This window comes from Nilaparvata lugens, chromosome 12 (genome assembly GCF_014356525.2).
Source record: "Nilaparvata lugens isolate BPH chromosome 12, ASM1435652v1, whole genome shotgun sequence".
Classification (NCBI taxonomy): Eukaryota; Metazoa; Arthropoda; class Insecta; order Hemiptera; family Delphacidae; genus Nilaparvata; species Nilaparvata lugens.
Window position 1 is genome coordinate 11,090,389 of NC_052515.1, and position 13,404 is coordinate 11,103,792.

The 13,404-nt window shown below is 36.0% G+C and overlaps 1 long non-coding RNA gene across 1 annotated transcript; it reads left to right on the plus strand.

The window, feature by feature from the left end:
• Positions 1-670: 670 nt before the first annotated feature.
• On the plus strand, positions 671-10,118 carry LOC111045090. The gene is made up of 4 exons (XR_002605679.2): positions 671-776; positions 4,427-4,473; positions 8,888-8,908; positions 10,053-10,118. It is a non-coding gene; the product is annotated as an uncharacterized LOC111045090 (long non-coding RNA).
• Positions 10,119-13,404: the final 3,286 nt, after the last annotated feature.

Genomic DNA, 13,404 nt, shown 5'->3' on the forward strand with positions numbered 1-13,404 from the left:
AAACGTGACTATGACAATGACTGTGACTACGCCCCATTTTGGAAAGCCAATTTTCTGACTCCAGCTGTTTAAAGTCTAGGACTTGGCTAAATCCCGAGCTCGGAAACCGGCCCTAAATGTGAATAGCTTTGGAACAGTTTGAGATATAGATGTGCGGTTTTCACCATCAATCTCCTCTTGAAATTCTGTTTAGAGATCAGAAAATGTCATACATTTTCATTCAAACACACTTAAGTACCTTTTAGTAGTTTTTTTGTATCTTCTCATTTGGAAAAATGGAGTTGTTTTCAAAATGACGGTTCTAAGATGGCGGACCAAAATCTTGAAGCGAGATTAAAGTATTTTTTTTTTTAATTCGAATAGGATCCCCAATGAAACCCACTGTCAAATGATCCTTGCAGAGGATATCAAGCTGATAATTTTCACCAACACTGTGTATCCTTATTCAGGGATGAGTGTTGGAGAGGACTAAGAAGTCCCAACTCCACCAAATATTTGTTTTTTTTTTAATAAGAAATCTTCTTCACAGTACCGATATAGCGATATTCAATCTACCGGATCTGAACTTACATTTCGTCTTTGCAGCTATTGACTCGAATTATCTTAGCATGATTCAATAGTGTTATAACAAGTAGCTACCATAATTATTGTTTGATTCTTCGTGAAAAGTAAATAGTATGCTATGCAATGCAATGTCGACTGATTTTATTTTTATTCTATTCTCAACAGGCGCCTAAGATATGAGGGCACGTCACGTCACAAGTTTTCTTCTCCTGGTGAGTGAATTAATTATTGTTTCTTAATATTCTTCTGATTAGAAGAAAAATCATTTTCTATTTTTCTAATAGTTTATATAGAATATTAGATCTATATTTGTTTTCGAGTAGTCGAGTGGTCCAGTCAGTAGTGATTCAGTAGTCAGTTTCTCATTTTAGTATTTCTCATTATCTCTCATAATAAATAGTCCAGTAACAGTAGGAACTCATAACTTGGTGATGGCTTATTCTATTCCAATAAATATTTCTTGATCTTAATTGTAGTTTTTTGTCATCTTGGCTTACTCAATTTTGATATTTATCCATTGTTTTGACCCTCATTTTATTTGCTTTTTTTCTCACCACAAAGTCTCCCATTTAAATTCCTTGCCCTGAACAGATTAGTCTGGTGGTCTGGAGCGTTATACCAATACCTACTATTACGAAGTAATAGTACGTATTGGTTAAACAAACTCCAGTCTGCCAGCACCACCTTGTTCAAGGGTTCGAATCCTTCTTCTTCTTCTTCTTCTTTTTCTTTTTCCCTTCTGCCGCTACAGCGTAGGGGTCCCAGCCTCGGTCCACCTCTTCCACACCTCCCGCTCCTCAGCCATTCTCCTCATTTCCCTCATGGATCTCCCTCTCTCGCGACCCAGACTTTCAAGATAACTCTCTCAATTCATTCTCGGTCTACCTTTCCTTCTTTTTCCCCCTCTCATGGCCTCCACCACTTGCTTTACTCCTCTACATTCCTCCATCCTGGTGACATGTCCAAACCATTTGAGCTGCTTTTCTTTTACGTCCTCACTTAGCGCCTTCCTCCCTACCTCTAGTCTTACCCTTTCATTTCTCCATCTATCTCTTCTCGTTTTGCCCACCAATTTTCTCAAGAATCTCATTTCGGTGGCAGTTATCCTACTCCGATGGCTTTTGAGGGTAACCCAGCTCTCACTTCCACACATTAGAATAGGAGCAAATACACAATTGAAGACTCTTTTCTTCGTCTCCATAGACAGCTTGCTCATAGACAGACTTGCTCTTTTTCCTACTAATGTGTTGTTTAGTTGGAAGTATACATGCATGGCTTTCTTCACTCTGTTTCTGATTTCTTTGTCCAGTTTCCCATCATTGCTGATCACTGTACCAAGATATTCATATTGATCAACCTCTTCTAGGGCCTGTCCTCTACATGTAATTGCCAGAGTATTTCTTTGGCCCCTCGCTATCTTCATAACCTTGCTCTTCCCTGCATTGACCTCCATACCTCTTCTTGCCATAACCTTCTCCCATACATCCACTGCCTTTTGAAGTTTACTCTCACTATCCTCCATTAGTTGTCCGCAAATATCAAGGTCTCCATGTCGTCCGCAAATATCAAGGCCTGCACATACACTGGTCTGAGGTTTTTATATCTAACCTTCATTTTTGGAGTGTTTCTTTTACAATATTTGAGAATGCTATTCATAAATATTATAAAAAGCAGTGGGCTCAGGCTATCCCCTTGTTTCATCCCTTTCTTCATATTGAACTCTTGAAAAAGGTCTCCATCTAGCCTTACTACTCCAACGGTCTTTTTATATAGTGCCTGTACAGCTTGAATCAGTCTATCACTCACTTCCATCTCCCTCATGGCACTCCATATTTCTTTCCTGGGCACTGAGTCGAATGCGGCCTTGAGGTCAATAAATGCCAAATATAATTCTTTTCCTTCTTCCAAATACATTTCTATCACCCTTCTCACGGCACAAATGTGGTCTTGAGTCTGCCTATCCCTTCTGAATGCGCTTTGCTCTTCCTCCAGTCTCTCCTCGACTTCTCCTCTCAGTCTCTTCTCTATAATCCTGGAGTATAGTTTTAACACCACTGAAGAAAGACATATTGCTCTATAGTTGTCGCACTCCACCGTTCTACCTTTCTTATAAATGGGAATGATAATATTTTTCTCCCAATCACCAGGTATTTCATTGTATCGCCACACCTTTTTGAATAGTTCCCACAAATACAACTTGACCTTTGATCCTCCATACTTTATGTACTCAGGGCTTAGCTCATCAATACCTGCTGCCTTTCCAATTTTCATTCTCCTTATTGCCTCCTCAACTTCCATCCTGCTTACATCCCCGTCCCTTCCTCTGCTTCCCTCTCCCTCTCCGCCAGTCCATCCATGTCCTCTTCCTCTCCACCTCCAAATTTCTCCTCATAGTGACGTCTCCATGTTGCTAGTATTTACTGAGGATCAGATATTATCCCTCCTTCTTCATTAGCAATATTCCGTATCTTTTTCCCAGCTGTTCGTCTCAACCCTCTAATAGTACTCCAAAATATCCTGTTATTGTACCGAAAGTTTTCTTCCAATTCCTTGGCCTTCTTCACTGCCTCCTTAGCACGATTCCTTTTTTCGACATATGTCTGCCTGTCATCATCATTCTTTGTTCTGACATACTTTCTCCTTTCTCCATCCTTCTTCTCTTTTATTCTTGCCTTAACCTCTTCATTCCACCATTTTGTGCACTTATTTCCAGTCCCTTTAATCCTCCTACAACCACACACTTCCTTCCCAACTCTTATGATTGTGATTTTAAGGGCATGCCATATCTCCTCAATTCCTTTTCCTGCTAATTCCTCTTCTCCCCATATCAGCTCTTCTTCCATTTTTCTTTCAAACATATCTCTTCTTTCAGGTTTTCTCAATTCTTCTGTCTTAACTTTAACTTTAACTTTTTCTTGCTTTCGGTAAGGCGAATTTGGTATCCATCACGAGTAGTTATCTGTGCTAAGCTCTGCACCTCTAATTACCTTGACATCACAGATGGCATAATTTGTCTGTCTAGTGTATACCATTTAGTCAATTGTGCTTTCTGCTTGCCTTCCCAGGGCCGAGTATGTTATTTGATGTATTCTTTTGTGGTTATAGAATGTATTCCCAATCATTAGGTTATTTTCCACACAGAAATCAATTATTCTTTCACCATTGTCATTAATGATTTCGTCTCCAGCAAATTTTCCAATACACCCCTGTCCTCTACTCATGTCACGTCCTACTCTTCCATTCCAGTCACCCATTATAATGACATGTTTGCTTCTTTCTCTTGCTTCATCCATTTCTTTTTGTAGCTGTTCATAGAACGCATCCTTTTCAGCAGGGTCATAGTCATCCGTTGGAGCATAGATCTGGATTATTGTTACTTTTTCCTCCATTACCAAATCAACATACATCAGCCTTGGGCTTATTGCTTTCCATCCGCATACTTTCTTGTCTAGTTCTTCAGAGATCACTATTCCAACTCCTTCTCCTGCTCGTCTTGCTCTATCCACTCCTGAGAATCTCAGACAATAGCCCTTCTCTAGTTGTATCTCACCCTGTCCCTTCTTTCTTGTTTCGCCAAGTCCCATGAGTTCAACCTTGTACTTCATCATTTCCTCCACCAACTCCACCTCTTTTTTTCTTTTTATTAGAAATCTTCTTCACAGTGCCGATATAGTGATATTCTACCGGATCTGAACTTACATTTCGTCTTTGCAACTGTTGACTCGAATTATCTTAACATGATTCAATAGTGCTATAACAAGTAGCTACCATAATTGGTTGATTGTTGATTCTTCGTGAAAAGTGAATAGGATGCTATGCAATGCAATGTCTACTGATTTTATTTTTATTCTATTCTCAACAGGCGCCTAAGATATGAGGGCACGTCACGTCACAAGTTTTCTTCTCCTGGTGAGTGAATTAATTATTGTTTCTTAATATTCTTCTTATTAAAGTTACAAATTGAAAAAAATTGTCATGGCTTCCTTGAATTGGTCTTTTTAAGTTTGTCATTTGCTTGTGATTTTGTTACTTTGTCTTATCGTTTGTAAGTATTGAGATGTGACCTGGTTTCCATTATTTTAGTTATTCTAGTGGTTTGAATAGGCTCTTTTTCTTTCTATTGACATGTTTGCTGTACCTAGTTGTTCGAACTCAATGCCTCTCAAGTTTTCTTTGCCGGCAGTTCCATTTTGTAAGTTAGAATATTTATTTTATCAATCTGTATTATTTCATGGCAAATAGATGAATTTGAATTTGAATTGAATTGAATTAGAAGAATATTCATTTTCTATTAGTTTATATAGAATATTAGATCTATATTTGTTTTCGAGTAGTCCAGTGGTCCAGTCAGTAGCCAGTAGTCAGTTTCTCATTTTAGTATTATTTCATTATTTCTCATAATAGTACAGTAACAGTAGGAACTCATAGCTTGATGAAGGCTTATTCTATTCCAATAATATTTCTTGATCTTAATTGTAGTTTTTTGTCATCTTTGCTAACTCAATTTTGTTATTTATTCATTGGTTTGACCCTCATTTGATTTGCTTTTTTTCACACCACAAAGTTTAGATTTATAATAATATGTAGGAATGGAATGTATAGCAAACACTATAGTTGTCGTTTTTGTATTTTGTATACATCAGGATCTCTTTTTTATACTGTTAATCAGTATTGTTATATATATTTTTTTCCAAGTTAATTTATTTTCTCTCTTCAATTATTTAAAATTTGTTATTATTTTAAATTAGTAGATATTGTTTGTTTTTTTCATATTGTTTGTAATATTTTTTCTTTATCATATAATTTGTATTTTTTGTATTGTTATCTTGAATAGAGAGTAAAGTGTAAGAGAGGGCCGACTGCGCCCTAACTTCGCCCTCCCGAAAATAAAAGTATAAAATAAAGGCAGTCATTCTATTCTATTCTATTCTCCCATCTAAATTCCTGCCCTGACCAGATTGGTCTGGTGGTCTGGAGCGTTATACAAACTCCAGTCTGTCAGAACCACCTGGTTCAAGGGTTCGAATCCTGCCGGTGGTATTGGCTACTGCAATCATTGATCATCTCTACCCTCAATGTCAATTCTCAATTCCCTCATCTCTATCTCAATTTTTAGTTTAGCCTGGTGCCCCAGTAGAGTGGTCTTCATTCCAAAGAAAGGAAGAGTAGACTACTCAACTGCGAAATCATTTCGTCCCATAAGTCTCACATAGTTTCTCTTCAAGACGCTGGAGAGACTCGTGAAAAGACATCTGAAGGTGCGTACAGACTTTCACTCAGCTCCGCAACCGAACGACATTCCAGCAGATCGATTGATGATCGACCGGAGAGCAAGAGAGGAACGCGAGAACAGCTAACATCTCCCGTAACGTTCATGATCGGAGCGATTGCGGAGCGTGTTGGAGGCGCGTATATCTGTACGCACCTTTAGGAAGGGAGTGCTTTCAGGTACTCTCCTCCACAGGAATCAGCATGCCTATCGATCCTGTTGAGCAGCCCTGCATCAGACAGCCTTGCTGCCAAGGAGATTGCTCTATGTGCCTTCTTGGATATTGGAGGCGCTTCTGACAAGATGGGTCACGAACCACCAGGAAGCGATTTTCAAATTCATAAATAGCCTAATTATATTTTTCAGTGGAAATGGCTCTATACCAATTGAATATAGAATATTGAGTCATTTTTCAAGAATGCTGATTCTCTAAATAATCAAGCTTTTGAATAATGAACCATCTTAGTTTGTTCAAGCTTTCTTCTACATTGATTGCTTACTATTCTCAATTTTCTTTTGATTAAATAAAAATACTAAGAACTTGTATCTTAAATATTATTTTTTTCACTTCTCTCCATTTCATCTCCTACTTCTGTCTTCTGTAAAGATCACCTCCCAATATTCCTACTCATCCTTCTTCATTTTTTATATCACCATCTTTCATTACGTCACTTAATGCCAATTCTTCTTTTTCTTCTTCTTCATCATCTCTTTCTCACTTCACCAGAAGTGCATATACGCACAAATCTTTCCTGCAACTGTTGAATAAAATTTTCCTAACAAGATACAAGTGTTAGAAGAACAAGTACTGGCTCTGATTGTTAGCATAATAATTATTAAACGAATTATTGTCTCACCGAAGGTGAATTAGATGCTATGGAATATTGGATGGGTTGATATCGATTGAGTTGAGTTAGTGATAAATTCAACCAGCGCCTCAGACATGAGGAGACGTCACGTCATCAGATTTTTTCTACTGGTGAGTGGAATTAATCTATAATTTTCACTTTCCTTGACCTATTACCATAGGTAAGGAATTGGTTATGGGGTATTGGTGTGTGTGTGTGTGTGTGTGTGTGTGTGCGTCTGTGTACACGATATCTCATCTCCCAATTAACGGAATGACTTGAAATTTGGAGCTTAAGGTCCTTACACTATGAGGATCCGACACGAACAATTTCGATCAAATGCAATTCAAGATGACGGCTAAAATGGCGAAAATGTTGTCAAAAACAGGGTTTTTCGCGATTTCCTCGAAAACGGCTCCAACGATTTCAATTAAAGTTATACCTGAAATAGTCATCGATAGCTCTATCAACTGCCACAAGTCCCATATCTTAAAATTATATATATGATTATATATATATTCTTATATATATATTTTTTTTTTGTCTTGAAAGTGTTGTATATTCTTTTGAGAATCAATAAATTTGAATTTCAATTTGAATAGTAGACTTGAGATGCGCGGGAACACTAGCGTCAGGTGATCAATTTTCATAACGGCAAGGAAAGTTGTGTGAGTGCGCCACACCAGACTTTTTCGTTTATGAAAGGGAAAACGTTTTGGCTTTTTCGTTTCGCTTTTCTGTGGTCAAGACATTGATGTTTCCTCTGAACAATAATTATCAGACCTGGTTTCTGGAACACTATTAAATCTGATGAGCCATTGAAATCTACTCCTTCTTTCTTCTTCTTGTTCTTGTTCTTCTTCTTCTTCTTCTTCTTCTTCTTCTTCTTCTTCTTCTTCTTCTTCTTCTTCTTCTTCTTCTTCTTCTTCTTCTTCTTCATCTTCTTCTTCATCATCTCTTTCTCACTCCTCCAGAAATAGATAATACACATAAATCGTTTTTGTAGGTATAGGTTTGATGGTCCATTAGATTCAATAGTGCCCTAAAAACCAGGGCTCTTGCAATTCGTTGCAAAAGGCGACAAAAAATGAAATGTTAATTAAAATTATATTGAGCTGCAACATTTTTCATGGCCGAAGTAGTCAATTTTTCTCAAGGCTATTTTTCTGAAGAGAAATTAATCTTAGGACTCAGCCACATAGATTTGTGATCAATCGGTTTCTATATCTATATAACTGTTATATTAAATTAAAACAGGAGACACAAGACATAAATAGACTGAAAACACTCAAAAACTTACATTATAAACGGAAGTTTTCGGGAACTGAGTCCCCTTTCTCAACCGAGCAGAGAGTGGTACAGTTTGAAATCCAACGGTTACGACCACAGAGCACGGAGAGTCAATTGTAGCAGTAGCGACCACAGAGTAAGAGGTACAGACGGATGGAGAGAAAAGGGGTACAGATTCAGGGTATATTATGGGGGTATTTAGGGGGCGGTTACAAACGAGAGATTTATGATTTGAGTGGGTTATGAATAAGGAAAGGTGTAGCTTATGAATTGATTGAAAAGAGAAGATTAAAAATTAGAAATAAAAAAAGAATTAGACTAAAATTGGAGAAAGGAATTGTAGAATTGTACTTGAATGAAATTTATTTTAATTGAAAATTTAATATATATTTGATAGCTGTGAAATTTATTATGATATGATGAAATTTATTTCAATTTAATTGAACAGTTGGTGCAGAGTTGATAGCAATGGTACTATTGCTGTCTGTTGAAACCAGGACTAGAATATATAGTTGTTAAGATATAGATATAGAAACCTAGAGAATCGCAGATCACAGATTTATTTCTATGTGGACGGTTGCTTATTGCAAGTTTGAATTATTCATACATTTTCTGATATGTTTTTCTAGTTTTCAGATTTATGCTACACTTCATCATTCTACAATATATTCACCAAATTTAAATCTACATTTATCAAATAATACTGTATTGAATATTCTGAAGAAAATATTATACAGTTGATTATCTAATTGTCATGTTCATCAAATTCAAATTTAAGGTTCTGGTAAATTTTTCACGTTGATTATTTTTCCTGAAAATAATGCAAAGATAATATTATTCTCACAATTATATGAAATATTTGAAATTCACATCATATCATAACAATTTTCTAATATGATTGTTTCTCTTATTCCAGACATTGGTAGCCTTTCTCCAGGTAAGATCTCAAAACAAAACTTTGATTGTTATTTGTTGTTAGTGATTCGATTATCATATTCCTCTAACAAACAATTCTTTCAAAGTAATTACATGTTTTAAACCCACTCTCAATCATGAAATTATAGCCTAATTTATCATGTTTTTCTCTGAAAAAATCACTTCATTTAATAAAATATTATTATAGGTAGTCCATATCAGTATTTCCAACACAAATCACAACGAAGCTGTTACAGATAAACACTGAAGATGAAGTTTTTCTCTAGAAAATTCGATTACAAAACTATACTGGTACATCTTGAGAATTCCAATGTGCATTTGTGCATATTTATTATGTAGGTAGGTGGGTCTGCTATTCCTTGTGTTTTCTTTAGATGCTTTAAAGAGTGAATCTTCTTTCATTTTTGTGAAAATCTATCTCTCTCACAATGGAAACTATAATCAAAGTTGGAAGTTCTATTATCTTCTGCAGTTGACAAATTGTATTCTACAATAGAATGAGTTCTTATATTATACAAATTATTTTTTGAAAAAGTACCCCAATTCAATTGAGTGATATTATAATTAGTCGAGAACGATATTGGATCTATGAATGTATGAATTAATTACTGTACTTATTATTATTTGATCTTTCCTTTTTTGTTGCTTTTATATTTTTTCATATATCCTATTGTAATGACTATCATGGTGTATTTATTAGAAATTAATAAAAACAATATGAGAACTTGTAGTACCCTTTATTATTGAAAACTTTGAAATATCACAACGACTAGTTTCGATCATAACTTAGGTCATTTTCAAGTTGGGATGTGGAAAATAAATAAAATGACCCAAGTTATGGTCGAAGCTAGTTGTTGTAATATTTTGAAGTTTTCAATAATAAAAGGATACTACAAGTTTTCATATTGCTTTTATTAATTTGTACAAAAGTAGCCCATATAAGTGTTTTTATGAATTCATTAGGTGTGTAGGCCAGGAAATAATGAATGAGAGACATCACAATGTTTTCCAGATACTTTCAAATACCGTACAACGGTTAGTTCATCTTAATTAACTCACCTAGATCCTAAAATAGGTGGTTATACCCATATTCTGTTATCTGCTATGATATTGTTCTCATCGGTTAATATTTTTTTAATTTTTAGGGTGGGTTTTCCAAACCTTTGGAAGGAGGTGATTATGGAGGAGTAGGAGAAGGAGGAGGAGGAGGATTAGAAGGAGGAGGAGGAGGGGGAGAAGGAGGAGGAGGGGGAGAAGGAGGAGGAGGGGGGGAGAAGGAGGAGGAGAAGTAGGAGCAGGAGGTGGAGGAGTTGGAGGAGGAGAAGGAGGAGGAGGAGGTGGAGGAGGAGGAGGAGGAGGAGGAGGTGGAGGAGGAGGAGGAGGAGGAGGAGCAGGAGGGGGAGGAGCAGGAGGAGGAGGAGGTGGAGCAGGAGGAGGAGGAGGAGGAGGAGGAGGAGGAGGAGGAGGAGGAGCAGGAGGAGGCGGAGGTCCAGCACCAAACTCACCAGGAGTAAGATTTTCATAAGACTAAGGCCCGGTTGCACAAAAGCCGGTTAAATTTTAACCGTGATTAACTTCACGAGAACCAATTAGAGAATGCGTTTTTGATAAAACGGCTTCTCTGATTGGTTCTCGCGGAATTAATCACGGTTAAAATTTAACCAGCTTTTGTGCAACCGGGCCTAAGAGTTATTCATGATAATTAAGGCTAAGAAAAGGATTCTCATAACTGAGATAGCAGTTATAAAATATAATATATGAAACCGAAATAAGACGTTTAATATTGGAGTGAGAAACAATATTGAAAACTTTAGACTCACTGTAATAACTTTATCAAAGTTATACATTTAAAAACCTGGTTGATTCCAGTAGAACCATCTTTTTGAAATGGTCTTCTCTGATTTTATGCAAATCAGCTGTTGAACTTTTGTAATCATTTAATCAGGTACTTAGTGCCGGGTTATTTTTAATCCTGGTTCATTCCAGTAGAACCATCTTTTTGAAAAAATGGTCTTCTCTGATTTTGTGCAACCGGGTCTTTGTGAAGGATATTTTTGCATTCCTCTGGGAATTAATCTCAATTCACTGTGATTAGATAGAACATTTCTGTATGAACTATGAATATTATTATAATTCATTCTTTCGTAATAATTTTTTATGCTTTTGTACTCCAGAGCAAAGCTCGGTCCCCAATATTAAAAGTCTCAAATGATCAAAGGCACTAACTAGTTGTTTGAAATATTTCAAAGTTTGAGATAATGTTTCAAATGAGAGAGTACTTCATGTTTGTGAATTGTTTTAAATAAAGTATCCCATACAATTGAAGTGGTTTTATGAATAATTACTTCAATGTTGTTTTCCATCACGAACTGCTTATTATTAAATCACTTTTTTCTATTAGAAAAAACGACTAGCAGTCAGATATTTTACAATAAATGAATTAATCACTCACTTTGACAACGAGATCTTTCGGCAGGTCCACCATCTTCTTGGTTGTACTCATAGACAAGTAAATACACCCAATTTAAAAGCAATAGACAATGCATATTAAACGAACAAACCAACTTCAAATCCCACATCCTCTTTGATTACCTTCTCAGCCACAACAAACCCAATAGACACCAACAGCACCAACAGACACCAATCTAATAGAAACCAACAGCACACTAAAAATTGCCATCCTATCCTTCTACTTGTCTATGAGTACAACCAAGATGATGGTGAACCTGCCGAAAGATCTCGTTGTCCAGTGAGTGATTAATTCATTTATTGTAAAATATCTGACTGCTAGTCGTTTTTTCTAATAGCAAAAAGTGATTGAATAATTACTCTTTCATGTCTCACATATCCTCATGACTTTTTTATTGGATGAGATACTAGAATTTGAATAGCAAGAAATGTTTTGAAAGTTGAGAAGTGGAAAAACGTTCAAACAAAAACTGTGGGATTTTCTTATTACTTTGGCACAGATAAACTTATTTGAATGCAAGAATATATCATGTCGGCTTATAAATTAACTATTATACATTATAATTCAGAATGATGTGTGATGTATACACTTCCTTAATAATAGTTCATGTGTTATGGGATATGTTATTTCTTGTGCTCTCATGATGTGCATTTTTACATTAATCAAATATTATTCCCATGTGTTCCAACGGGACTATTCAAACTTGCTGGCTGGGCTGAGTGGGAATGATCCCATTAAAACCTATGAGAATGATATTCACACTGAGTTGGGAATATTACCACTCTAATTCTACTACATACTCGTTTGGCTGAGCTCAGTGAGAATAGTCTCATTAGATCCAATGGGAATGATATTTTCACTGTATCAGAAAAGCTTACTGATACTGTGATATGTAGGAATTGTAGTTCACTGATACTGTGATATGTAGGAATTGTAGTTCACTGATACTGTGATATGTAGGAATTGTAGTTCACTGATACTGTGTTATGTAGGAATTGTAGTTCACTGATACTGTGATATGTAGGAATTGTAGTTCACTGATACTGTGATATGTAGGAATTGTAGTTCACTGATACTGTGATATGTAGGAATTGTAGTTCACTGATACTGTGCTATGTAGGAATTGTAGTTCACTGATACTGTGATATGTAGGAATTGTAGTTCACTGATACTGTGATATGTAGGAATTGTAGTTCACTGATACTGTGATATGTAGGAATTGTAGTTCACTGATACTGTGCTATGTAGGAATTGTAGTTCACTGATACTGTGATATGTAGGAATTGTAGTTCACTGATACTGTGATATGTAGGAATTGTAGTTCACTGATACTGTGCTATGTGGGAATTGTAGTTCACTGATACTGTGATATGTAGGAATTGTAGATCACTGATACTGTGATATGTAGGAATTATAGTTCACTGATACTGTGCTATGTAGGAATTGTAGTTCACTGATACTGTGATATGTAGGAATTGTAGATCACTGATACTGTGATATGTTGGAATTGTAGTTCACTGATACTGTGATATGTAGGAATTGTAGTTCACTGATACTGTGATATGTAGGAATTGTTGTTCACTGATACTGTGCTATGTAGGAATTGTAGTTCACTGATACTGTGATATGTAGGAATTGTAGTTCACTGATACTGTGATATGTAGGAATTGTAGTTCACTGATACTGTGATATGTAGGAATTGTAGTTCACTGATACTTTGATATGTAGGAATTGTAGTTCACTGATACTGTGATATGTAGGAATTGTAGTTCACTGATATGTAGGAATCCAGCTTTTAAATTCAAATTATTTATTGAACAAAACAAAAGAAGCATATATTACACAAACAGATTTTTGCGCTGTTTTCCCACTACCATAATAATGATTATTTATTTATTAATTTCATAATTCTCTGTTTATTTCAATAAAATTATATTTTTTCTCCCACAGAATCAGAATAGGAAGAATGGTTGGTGGACTCCCTACACTCCACCTGTTATTACGGATCTACATCAAAGGGTAAGGGC